Genomic DNA, 13,079 nt, shown 5'->3' on the forward strand with positions numbered 1-13,079 from the left:
AATCTTACTGCTTTGAGAGGCTGAGGCAGGAAGATCACTTGAGGCCAGGAGTTCAAGGCTGCCAGTGAGCTATGATTGAGCCACTGCACTCTAGCCTGAGTTACAGAGTGAGATCTTGTGTCTAAAAATAAGAGGAAAAAAAAAAGGCCAGGTGCAGTGGCTCACGCCTGTAATCCCAGCACTTTGGGAGGCTGAAGTGGGCGGATCATTTGAGGTCAGGAGTTCGAGACCAGCCTGGCCAACAAGGTGAAACCCAGTCCCTACTAAAAATACAAAAAATGAGCCAGGCATGGTGGTGCATGCCTGTAAACCCAGCTACTTGGGAGGCTGAGGCAGGAGAATCGTTTGAACCCAGGAGGCAGAGGTTGCAGTGAGCCGAGATTGTACCACTGCACTCCAGCCTGGGAGAGTGAGACCCTGTCTCAAAAAAAAAAAAAAAAAAAAAAAAGCTGGGTGAAGTGGCTCATACCTGTAACCTGTAATCCCAGCACTTTGGGAGGCCAAGGCACGCAGATCGCGAGGTCAGGAGTTCGAGACCAGCCTGGCTAAGACGGTAAAACCCTGTCTCTACTAAAAGCACAAAAATTAGCCAGGCATGGTGGTGCACGCCTGTAGTCCCAGCTACTCAGGAGGTTGAGGCAGAAGAATTGCTTGAACCTCGTAGGAGGAGGATGCAGTGAGCTGAGATTGTGCCACTGCACTTCAGCCTGGTGACAGAGCGACAGTCTGTCTCCAAACAAACAAACAAAAAACCTCGAATCTAATACCAAACAAACAAAACACACACACACACACACACAAACACACACACACACAAAAGACAAAAAATAGAATTGGGACACAACAAGGGAGGCATAACTTAGTTGCATGGCAGTATCCAGGACAGGGGCTGATGGCTGCAGGATCCACTGATCCTCAGAGCTCATCTTCATGGAAATAGGAGGGAGCCAAATATCTTTGACTTGTGTTTTCTTTGTTTTGCTTGTTTTTTAGACAGAGTCTTGCACTGTCGCCCAGGCTGGAGTGCAGTGGCACAATCTCGGCTCACTGCAACCTCTGCCTCCTGGGTTCAAGCAATTCTCCTGCCTCAGCCTCCCGAGTAGCTGGGACTACAGTCGCACACCACCACGCCTGGCTAATTTTTTGTATTTTTAGTAGAGATGGGATTTCACCGTGTTAGCCAGGATGGTCTTGATCTCCCGACCTCAGGTGATCTACCCACCTCGGCCTCCCAAAGTGCTGGGATTACAGGCATGAGCCACCTTGCCTGGCAAGAGTTTGGTTTTTTATTTATTTATTTATTTATTTAGACGGAGTCTTGCTCTGTCATCCAGGCTGGAGTGCAGTGGTGCGATCTTGGCTCACTGCAAGCTCCGCCTCCCAGATTCATGCCATTCTCCTGCCTCAGCCTCCCCAGCAGCTGGGACTACAGGCGCACGCCGCCACTCCTGGCTAATTTTTTTGTATTTTTAGTAGAGACGGGGTTTCACCGTGTTAGCCAGGATGGTCTCGATCTCATGACCTCGTGATCCACCCGCCTTGGCCTCCCGAAGTTCTGGGATTACAGGTGTGAGCCACCGCGTCTGGCCTAAGACTTTGGTTTTTAAAGTCAGTTTTTCTCCAGCCAGGAATATGTTATGAGAGGAAACAGGGAGGCAATGGTGTTGTGGGGCAAAAAGGAGCAAGACTGCCTCTCCTGGATTTCCGAAAGGGCCTCTCAAAAGTCTCAGTGCTTACCTGGGTATGGTGGTGCACTCCTGTAGTCCCAGCTACTTACTGGGAGGTAGGGGGCTGAGGTGGGAAGATCACTTGAACCCTGGAGATCATACCACTGCTCTACAGCCTGGGCGACAGAGTGAGACCCTGTCTAAAAATCAAAAATTGCCGTGAATGAGTGGAGAAGATGGATGGGGAGAAGAAACTGAGGCCTATAGCCTGGAAAAACCCCATGTGAGTAGGATCTTAATACAGCCATTTGGCCCTCACACTCTAAGGTCCAAAACCATTTAAAATGTTAGCTTCTGGCCAAGCGCGGTGGCTCACGTCTGTAGTTCCAATACTTTGGGAGGCCAAAGTGGGAGTATGGCTTGAGTCCAGGAGTTTGAGACCAGCCTGTGGTAAAACCTCATCTTTACAAAAAAAATTAGCCGGGTGTGGTGGTGTGCACCTGTAGTACCAGCTACTCAGGAGGCTGAGGTGGAAGGAATACTTGAGCCTGGGAGGTCGAGGCTGTAGTGAGCTGTGATTGTGCCACTGCACTCCAGCCTGAGTAACAAAGTGAGAGTGAGACCTTATCTCAAAAAAGTAAATAAATAAATACATAAATATTAGCTTTCTTAAAATTGCCGTGTCATATGGGTAGCTTGGAATTGGCTAGGATGGAGTATTCACACCACAGGAACTGGCAAGTCCCACCAACCGGCCAGACGTGCTGGAGCCCTACCCGATGGAAGACTCCTCCCTACGTGTTTATGTAGCTGGCTCTTGCCAGTCCTTCAACTCAAAGTAATGTCACCTGCTCAGTGAGGCCCTCTCAGACCCCATCTCAAGTTGGTCTCAGTCACTGTTGCCATGTCCTTTCACTGCTGTCATCACCATTTCAACAGTCGTTTTCTGGGTTATTGTCCATTTCCTCAACCTGAAATGCAGGAACAGAGGCCCCCAGAGAGCAGGAACTCATCTGACTTGTCCACTGCTTATCCCTCTGGCTAGAACAGCGCCTGGCACATAGTAGGTGCTCAAAAAATATTCACTGAATGAAGAAGTGAGTGTGTTTGGAGTGGAAGGCTGAGTGTTTCCCCCAGGTCCTGTGACAGAAACCCCTGTGTGTTCTCAAGTAAAGGCTGGTCAGTGGGGTGAGAGGGAGCCGGTGCCTGTACTGACCTGCTCTTGGTCAGGCCAGACTAGGGATGAGACAGGAGCGAGAGGAGGAGGCAGAGGCAGAGAATAGTCCCTTTGGTCTGGAAGCTGCTGAACTGGATGGGAATGAGCCAAACCCATTGGATCCTTGTCTTGGGGATAGAATTGCCACATTTGGCAAATAAAAATAGGAACTACCCAATTAAATTTGAATTTCAGATAAACAAATAATAGATATTTTTTTTGAGACGGAATTTTGCCCTTGTTGCCCAGGCTGGAGTGCAATGGTGTGATCTCGGCTCACTGCAACTTCCACCTCCCAGATTCAAGTGATTCTCTTGCCTCAACCTCCCGAGTAGCTGGGATTACAGCTGTGTGCCACTATGCCTGGCTAATTTTGTATTTTTTTTTTTTTTTATTAGAGATGGGGTTTCACCATTTTTGTCAGGCTGGTGTCGAGCTCCTGACCTCGATTGATCCACCCACCTCAGCCTCCCAGAATGCTGGGATTATAGGTGTGAGCCACTGTGCCTGGCCAAAAATAATAATTTTTTAGTATGTATATGCTCCATGCAATATTTGAGACATACTAAAAATTATTCATTATTTACCAAAAATTCTGATTTGATTGTATTTTCTCTGGCAACCCTACCTAGGGAGTCAGTGGTGTGCTAGTAAGTGCTCCCTGGGTCCCCTGCTCTCATTAGCTTCCTCTACCCTCCCCACCAGTCAGCTTTCTCTGGGTTGTGAGAAGATGGCAGGGGATGCCCCCCCAGCTCCATCTTCATCCCCATGTGTCCAAACAGACCTGAGCAGATTGAGTGTTGTTCTTCTGAGTAGCTTTCATCTGAGGCCCGTGTAGAGCAAGCTGTGGGCTGGACACAGACCTCACCTGCGGCTCAACATTACAATTACATGGGTGCTTTTAAGATTGGCTCTGCCCAGGCCAGACTGCACACCAATTAAATCAGAATCTCTGCATGGTCTCATTAACCTGCCCTACGGTTTTAAATATCTCTAGATATTCCTTTTTATGAGACAGAGTCTCACTCTGTCTCCCTGGCTGGAGCAGCCTCGACCTCCTGGGCTCAAGCGATCCTCCCACCTCAGCCTCCTGAGTAGCTGGGACCACAGGTGTGCACCACTATGCCCAGCTAATTTTTTTTTTTGAGACACAGTTTCGTTGTTGTTACATAGGCTGGAATGCAATGTTGTGATCTCGGCTCACTGCAACCTCTGCCTCCTGGGTTCAAGTGATTCTCCTGCCTCAGCCTCCCGAGTAGCTGGGATTACAAGCACCCGCCACCACGCCCAGCTAATTTTTTGTATTTTTAGTAGAGACAGGGTTTCACCATGTTGGCCAGGCTGATCTTGAACTCCTGACCTCAGGTTATCCACCCACTTTGGCCTCCCAAAGTGCTGGGATTACAAGGGTGAGCCACTGTGCCCAGCCATGCTCAGCTAATTTAAAAAAATATTTTTTTTTGTAGAGATGGGAGTCTCAATATGTTGCCCAGGCTGGTCTTGAACTCTTGGGCCCAACTAATCCTCCTGCCTCCCAGCCTCCCAAAGTGCTGAGATTACAGGCATGAGCCACCACACCTGGCCAGGATATTTCTAAACATCTCTAGAATCTGCCTACTTCTCTCCGCTTCCACCATCACATATTAGACTGCAGTATACTCCCAACCAATCTTCCCCACATACATTCTAGCCCCTTCTAATCTGTTCTTCATGTTGCCACCAGCGCGGGATTTTTAAAACATAAATCTAAAGTTACTTCCCTTGCTTCAAATCCTTCAATGCCATCCCTTTTTTCTTAGTAAAAATGTTAAAACAGTCACTTTGCAATGGGAAAACCTGGCAGACGCCAAGGAAATGAAGTGATTGAGGTTAACAGTGCCAGTGCTAAGATAATGTCTGTGGAATTCTTGCCAGAAATTTATAACCTTGATCTAATCCTGAGAAAATGTCAGACAAGCCAAAATTGCAAGACACTCTGCATCCTAACTGACCAGTACTCTTAAAATGTGTCAAAGCCATGAGGCAAACCTGAAGAACTGACATAGATTGGAGGAGACGAGGGAGACAGCAACTAAATGCAACGTGGACCCTGGATTGGATCCTGAAACAGGAAAAAGACATTGGGGGAAAACTGGTGAAATGTGACTAAGCACTGTAGTTTGGTTAGTAATATTGTACTGCTATTTTTCTGGTTCTGATCATTTTATGATACTTATGTGAGTTTTAACATGAGGGGAAGTTACATGGATACATGGGACTTTATTATTTTTGCAACTTTTCTATCAGCTTAAAATTATTTCAAAATGATTTTATTTTATTTATTTATTTTTTGAGATAGTTTTACTTATTTATTTTTCATCTTCCATGGTGGAAGATGAAAGTCACATTTTACTCTGTTGCCCAGGCTGGAATGCAGTGATGTGATCTCAGTTAGCTATAACCTCAGCCTCCCAGGTTCCAGTGATTCTCCTGCCTCAGCCTCCTGAGCAGCTGGGATTACAGGCATGCACCACCATGCCCAGCTATATTTTTTTTGTATTTTTAGTAGTGACAGGGTTTAACCATGTTGGCCAGGCTGGTCTCGAACTCCTGACCTCAAGTGACCCACCTGCCTCGGGCTCCCAGAGTGCTGGGATTACAGGTGTGAGCCACCGTGCCTGGCCTTTTTTTTTTTTTTTTTTGTATTTTTAGTAGAGATGGGGTTTCACCATATTGACAAGGCTGGTCTCTAACTCCTGACCTCAAGTGATCCACCCACCTCAGCCTCGCAAAGCACTGGGATTACAAGCATGAGCCACCGCACCCGGCCTTATTTCCAAATAAAAGGATAAAAAGATAATCCTTGACATGGCCTTGAAAGCCTGGTATTTTCTAACCCCTGCCTGCCTCTCTGCCCCACAGTCTCCGACCACTCTCCCTGTGCTGCAGCTGTGCTAGCCTTCCTTACCGTCTGGCCTCTTAGAGTGAACCCTCAGAGATCAGCCAAGCACCCTTTCTGGGACCTCTTCCTTCCTTCCTTCCTTCCTGGATCAAGCCTCGTCATTACAGGTTCTCATAGCTCTCCATCAGAGCCCTCCCTAAAGTTATCATCAACACTGCAAGGCAGTGCTTCTTAGCCTTGGCTGAATATTAGAATCACCTGCAGAATGTTAAAAACCTCTGGTGCCTCAGATGGGATGGTGAATTGGTACACCCACGTTGGAAAATTGTCTGGCAATATCTATTAAAGATATTTTAGTAATGAATATATACATCCTCTATGACCTAGGAATTCTACTACTAAATACAGTTATGTGCCACATAATTTTGTTTCTGTCAATGACAGTTCACTTATAAACAGTGGTCCCATAACATTATAAATGAGCTGAAAAATTCCTATCTTCTGGTGATGTGGTAGAAGTCTTAAAGTCATTGTAGGCTGGACGTGGTGGCTCACACCTGTAATCCCAGCACTTTGGGAGGCCGAGGTGGGTGGGTCACTTGAGGTCAGGAGTTCGAGACCAGTCTGACCAACATGGCGAAACCCTGCCTATGTTAAAAATACAAAAAAAAAAAAAAAAAAAAATTAGCTGGACATGGTGGCAGGCACATGTAAGCCCAAGTATTTGGGAGGCTGAGACAGGAGAATCACTTGAACCCGGGAGGCAGAGGTTGCAGTGAGCCAAGATTGTGCCATTGCACTCCAGCCTGGGCAACAGGGGCGAAACTCTGTCTCAAAAAAAAAAAAAAAAAAGGAAAAATAAGCCGGTGCGGTGGCTCACGCCTGTAATCCCAGCACTTTGGGAGACTGAGGCAGGTGGATCACGCGGTCAGGAGATCAAGACCATCCTGGCTAACACGGTGAAACGCCATCTCTACTGAAAATACAAAAAAATTAGCCAGGTGTGGTGGTGGGCGCCTGTAGTACCAGCTACTCAGGAAGCTGAGGCAGGAGAATGGCGTGAACCCAGGAGGCAGAGCTTGTGGTGAGCTGAGATTGTGCCACTGCACTCTAGCCTGGGCGACAGAGGGAAACTTTGCTCAAAAAAAAAAAAATAATAAATAAATAAATAAATAAATAAATGAAAAATAAAGTCACTGTAGTGCAATGCATTACTCATGTGTTTGTGGTAATGCTGGTGTAAACAAATCTGTGCTGCCAGTCATATAAAAGTATAGTACACACAATTATGTACAGTGCATAATACTTGATAATGATAATTAGCGACTCTATTACTGGGTTATGTATTTACTATACTGTACTTACTTTGAATTTTTATTTTATTTTGTAGAGATAAAGGTCTCACTTTGTTGCCAGGCTGGTTTTGTACTCCAGGCTTCAAGCAATCCTCTTACCTTGGCCTCCCAAACTGCTGGGATTATAGGTATGAGCCACTGCACCCGGCCTATGCTGCGCGTTTTAATTGTTATTTTATTTATTTATTTTAGAAAAATACATGTTTTAAATTAATTGATTTTTATTTTTTATTTATTTATTTTTTTGAGACAGAGTCTCACTCTGTTGCCCAGGGTGGAGTGCAGTGGTACAATCTCGGCTCACTGCCGCCTCTACCTCCCAGGTTCAAGTGGTTCTCCTGCCTCAGCCTTCCCCATCCCTGAGTAGGTGGGATTACAGGCATGCGGCACCACACCTAGCTAACTTTTGTATTTTTGGTAGAGGCGGGGTTTCACCGTGTTGCCCAGGCTGGTCTCGAACTCCTGAGTGCAAGCAATCTGCCCATCTCGGTTTCCCAAAGTGTTGGGGTTACAGGCATGAGCCACTGTGCCTGGTCTGATTTTTATTTTTAGAGACAAGGTCTTGCTTTGTCTCCCAGGCTGGAGTACAGTGGTGCAATCATAGCTCACTGCAGCCTCAAACTCCCGGGTTCAAGTGATCCTCCTGCCTCAGCCTTCCTGTTATTTTAGAGTACACTCCTACATACATCTTGCGTTTACTGCATCTCTTGATTACACCTTTTTCTCTGTTTGATTTGACCTTGCGTCATTTTGTTTTATGGCCCCCACACATACAAAATTCACAGCTAATGTTGCCAGGAAGAGGCCACATCGAGTGGTTGACCTGGAAGCAAAATTAAAAGTGATTAAGAACTACAAAGGTGGCAAATCCGCAATGGCTATTGCTTGCCAGGCAGGCAGGTCCATTCCACCATAGCTATGATTTTGAAGAACAAGAACAAAATGATGGAAGCTGTTAAAGGATCTGCTTCATTGAAGGCAATGAAATGAACAAAAATGAGAGAAGGGCCTAAATCTGATCTGGTTACATTTCTAATGACCTGGATTGAAGACCAGACACAGAAGCATATCCCTCTCAGCCACATGACAATCACTGACAAAGCAAAGTTTGTGATGTTGAAAGAAAAGACTGAATCCAACTACAGTGTGGAATTTACTGCTAGCTCTGGGTGGCTTAAACTATTCAAGAATCGTTATTCATTACATAATGTGAAAGTGAGTGGTGAGTCTGTAAGTGCTGATGTGAAGGCAGCTGAAGAATTTTTGGAAACTCTAGATAAGCTGATTGTGAGGAAAATTACTTGCAGGAGCAAATCTTTAATATGGATGAAACCTCCTATTCTGAAAATGGATGCCTGAAAGTACTTTCATTTATAAAGAGGCCAAGTTAATGCCAGGTTTCACGGCTTTTAAGGACAGAATAACAGTCTTGCTTGAGAGCAATGTGGCAGGTTACAAACGGAAACCCTTTGTGATCTGGAACAGGAAGAACTCCAGGGCCTTGCAGCTTATCAATAAATGCATGTTGAGGCCTGGCATGGTGGCCCACACCTGTAATCCCAGCACTTTGGGAGGCCAAGGGAGGAGGATCTCTTGAGCCCAGGAGTTCAAGGCTGTAGTGAGCAATGATCATGCCACTGCATTCCAACCTGGGTGACAGAGTGAGATCCTGTCTTTTAAAAAACAAACAAAAGGCTGGGCGTGGTGGCTCACACCTGTAATCCCAGCACTTTGGGAGACCAAGGTGGGTGGATCACGAGGTCCAGAGATCGAGACCATCCTAGCCAACATGGTGAAACCCCATCTCTACTAAAAATACAAAAATTAGCGGGGCATGGTGATGCATGCCTGTAATCCCAGCTGCTCGGGAGGCTTAGGCAGGAGAATGGCTTGAACCCGGGAGGTGGAGGTTGAAGTGAGCTGAGATCATGCCACTGCACTCCAGCCTGGCAATAGAGCGAGATTCCATCTCAGAAAAAAATAAATAATAAATAAATTAAAAATTAAAAATTAAAACAAAAAAACAAGCACACACTGCCAGTGTACTTCAGGAGCAATGAAAAGTCATGGAACCTCCGCTTCCAAGGTGCACTCCTGAATTGCTATGCCAGCACAGTGGAGAAGTATTGTTTGGGGAAGAACATACTTTCCAAGATTTTGCTTATTGTTGATAATGTTCCCAAACGTCTGCCTTTTACTGGTGATCTTCATCCCAGTATCAGAGTGGTGTTTCTGCCTTCAAATACCACCTCTTTGATCCAACCAATGGATCAAGGAGCTGTAGCAGCTTTTAAGGGCTACTACTCTATTAGTCCGTTTTCACGCTGCTGATAATGACATACTCCAGGCTGGGTAGTTTATAAAGAAAAAGAGGTTTAATGGACTCATAGTTCCACGTGGCTGGGGAGGTCTCAGAATCATGGTGGAAGATGAAAGTCATATTTTCCATGGCTGGAGACAAGACAGAATGAGAACCAAGAGAAAGGGCTTTCTCCCTATAAAACCATCAGATCTTTTTTTGTTTGTTTGAGTCCACGTCTCGCTCTGTCGCCCAGGCTAGAGTGCAGTGGCGTGATCTCAGCTCACTGCAACCCCCACCTCCTGGGTTCAAGCAATTCTCCTGCCTCAGCCTCCCCAATAGCTAAGATTACAGATGCGCACCACCACACCCGGTTAAGTTTTGTATTTTTAGTGGAGGTGGGGTTTCACCACATTGGCCAGACTGGTCTCAAATTCCTCACCTCAAGTGATTTGGCTGCTTTGGCCTCCCAAAGTGCTGGGATTACAGGCATGAGCCACCATGCCCGGCCCCATCAGATCTTGTAAGATTTATTCACTACCATGAGAACAGTATGGGGGAAACCGCTCCATGATTCAATTATCTCCCACCGGATTCCTCCCACAACACATGAGAATTATGGGAGCTACAATTCAAGATGAGATTTGGGTAGAGACACAGCCAAACCATATCAGCTACCCAAGGAAGACCTTTACCCAGGCTATTACTGCAACTGAGAGAGACACTAAGAAGACACTAATGTAATTCTAGAAGGATTACAACGTTTACGACCGCACCAAGGACCTTGCTTGGGACTGGGGCAATGTCATCAAGGCACGTCTGCATGGCATCTGAAGAAGAAACTGAATAGGTTTGTTCATGACTTCAAAGGATTTGCCAAGGATAAGGATTGCAAAAAATTAGCATAGCTGTGGTTGGAGATGGCAAACAACTTTAACCTCAGTGTGGATGAGGATGCCATTGAGGAGGTCCTAGAGGGGGTTCCTAAGGAACCGATGAATGAGAGGTTATTGGAACTGGAACAGGAACACATAGCTGAAGAACAGACAAGAGAAAAAGAAACTGCAGAAGAAAAAGAACTTCCAAGAAAATTCACAGTGAAGGGCTTAGCAAAAGCTTTTACAGACCTCAACCAGCTCCTTAAAAAGCTTGGAAACATGGGCCGGGCGCAGTGGTTCACGCCTGTAATCCCAGCACTTCGAGAGGTCGAGGTGGGTGGATCACGAGGTCAGGAGATCGAGACCATCCTGGCTGACATGGTGAAACCCCGTCTCTACTAAAAATACAAAAAATTAGCCGGGTGTGGTGGTGGGCGCCTGTAGTCCCAGCTACTCGGGAGGCTGAGGTAGGAGAATGGAGTAAACTCAGGAGGTGGAGCTTGCACTGAGCCGAGATCGCGCCACTGCACTCCAGCCTGGGCGAGAGAGCGAGACTCTGTCTCAAAAAAAAAAAACAAAAAATTTTGGAAACATGGACCCCCTGACAATGGATTCCTCTCTATTTTCCTTAATAGAGAGGAATGTTTATGGTGCAGTATTTGCTGACAAGAAAATCTATGATGAAAAAAGAAACAGGTCCAGGTGCAGTGGCTCACACTTCTGATCCCAGCACTTTGGGAGGCTGAGGCAGGAGGATTGCTTGAGCCCAGGAGTTCAAGAGCCTGGACAACATAGTGAGACCCCATCTCTACAACAAAGTAAAAAGATTAGCTGAGCATGGTGGCACATGCCTGTAGCTTCAGCTACTTGGGAGGCTGAGATGGGAGGATCACAAGCCCAGGAGGTTGAGGCTGCAGTGAGCTGTGATTGTGCCACGGCACTCCACTCCAGCCTGGGTGACAGAGTGAGAATCTGTGTCCCAAAAAAAAAAAAAAAAAAAAGGAAAAGGAAGGAGAAACAAACCAAGCAAACCACCATGTATTTCTTCAGAATGATACCTTCTCAAGAAGAGCCTCAGGCAGGTCCTTTAGGAAGTATTCCAGAATAAGGCATTGTTATTATAGGAGATGACGGCCCCATATGTGTTACTGCCCTTAGAGACCTTCTGGTGGGATGAGATGTGACAATGGAAGGTGGGAGACAGTGATATTGATGATCTGGACCCTGTGTAGGCCTAGGCTAATGTGTATGTTTGTGTTTCTTTTTTTTTTTTTCAGGCTTAATCACTTTATTTTTCTTGTATAAAAACCCTATGTTGTAGCCACAGCTTGAGCCCGGGTCCGCTGCACCGAGACCCTAGTGTGGGTCTTGACCAGGTGGTCAGTGAATTCCTGATAGGGAGACTTAGTGAATACAGTCTTCTTCCAGAGGTCGGGGGTCAGGTAGCTGTAGGTCTTAGAGATGGCATCAAAGGTGGCCTTGGTGAAGTTGCCCAGGGTGGCAGTGCAGCCCTGGGCTGAGGTGTAACAGTCATTGATACCAGCCGTCATGAGCAGCTTCTTGGGCACAGGCGCCAAGACGATGCCAGTGTCCCCAGTTGTAGGGATGAGGTGCACCAGCACAGAGGCGCAGCGGCCTGCCATCTTGCAAGGGACGGTGTGGGGCTTGCCAATCTTGTTCTCTCAGCAGCCTCTGCTTACGGGGACAATGGAGAGCTTGGCCAGGATGATGGCCCCACGGATGGCAGTGGCCACCTCCTTGGAGCACTTAATACCCAGACCGACGTGGCCATTGTAGTCCCCGATGGCAACAAACGCGCCGGCACGGGTCTGCTTCTGGACGGGCATAATCTTCAAAATCTCGTCCTTGAGAGAGGCCCCCAGGAAAAAGTCAATGATCTCAGATTCCTTAATGGGCAGGGAGAAGATACAGATCTCCTTCAGGGACTTGATCTTCATGTCCTTGAGCAAGCGGCCCAGCTTGGTGACGGCATCCACTCCTTATCCTCGGCCTTGCCTCCGCGAGCTCCGCAGCCTCGGCCCTGGCCACGTTCACGGCCGCGAACCCGGCCCCCGATGCCACTGTCGAAGCCTCCGCGGAAGCCACCATGGTTCCCCATCCCAGTGCCCCCAGGGCCTCCGGGCCCCCCCGCTGCACCGGCATCATCCGCCATTTGGTGTTTTCTCGGATAAGAAGGTTTGTGTCTGTTTTTAACAAAAAAAGTTTAAAATATAAAATGTTTATTTATTTATTTATTTTTGAGATGGAGTCTTTCTCTGTTGCCCCGGCTGGAGTGCAGTGGCGTGATCTCAGCTCACTGCAACCTCCGCCTCCTGGGTTCAAGTGATTCTCCTGCCTCAGCCTCCCAAGTAGCTGGGATTACAGGCATCCATCACCACGCCCGGCTAATTTTTGTATTTTTAGTAGAGATGGGGTTTCACTGTATTGGCCAGGTTGGTCTCGAACTCCTGGCTTCAAGTGATCAACCCACCTTGGCTTCCCAAAGTGCTGGGATTACAGGCGTGAGCCACTGCACCCAGCCCCCAAAATAATTTTAAACAGAAAAAAAGACCGGGCGCGGTGGCTCACGCCTGTAATCCCAGCACTTTGGGAGGCCAAGGCAGGTGGATCACGAGGTCAGGATATCGAGACTATCCTGGCTAACACGGTGAAACCCCATCTCTACTAAAAATACAGAAAAAATTAGCCGGGCATGGTGGTGGGCGCCTGTAGTCCCAGCGACTCCAGAGGCTGAGGCAGGAGAATGACGTGAACCCAGGAGG

The 13,079-nt window shown here is 47.1% G+C and overlaps 1 pseudogene; it reads right to left on the reverse strand.

Annotated features, from left to right (window-relative positions):
• Window positions 1–11,606: 11,606 nt before the first annotated feature.
• LOC100451524 (small ribosomal subunit protein uS5-like) lies at window positions 11,607–12,473 on the reverse strand (annotated as a pseudogene).
• Between the last annotated feature and the right edge of the window lie 606 nt (window positions 12,474–13,079).

This window comes from Pongo abelii, chromosome 15 (genome assembly GCF_028885655.2).
Source record: "Pongo abelii isolate AG06213 chromosome 15, NHGRI_mPonAbe1-v2.0_pri, whole genome shotgun sequence".
In the NCBI taxonomy this organism is placed as follows: domain Eukaryota; kingdom Metazoa; phylum Chordata; class Mammalia; order Primates; family Hominidae; genus Pongo; species Pongo abelii.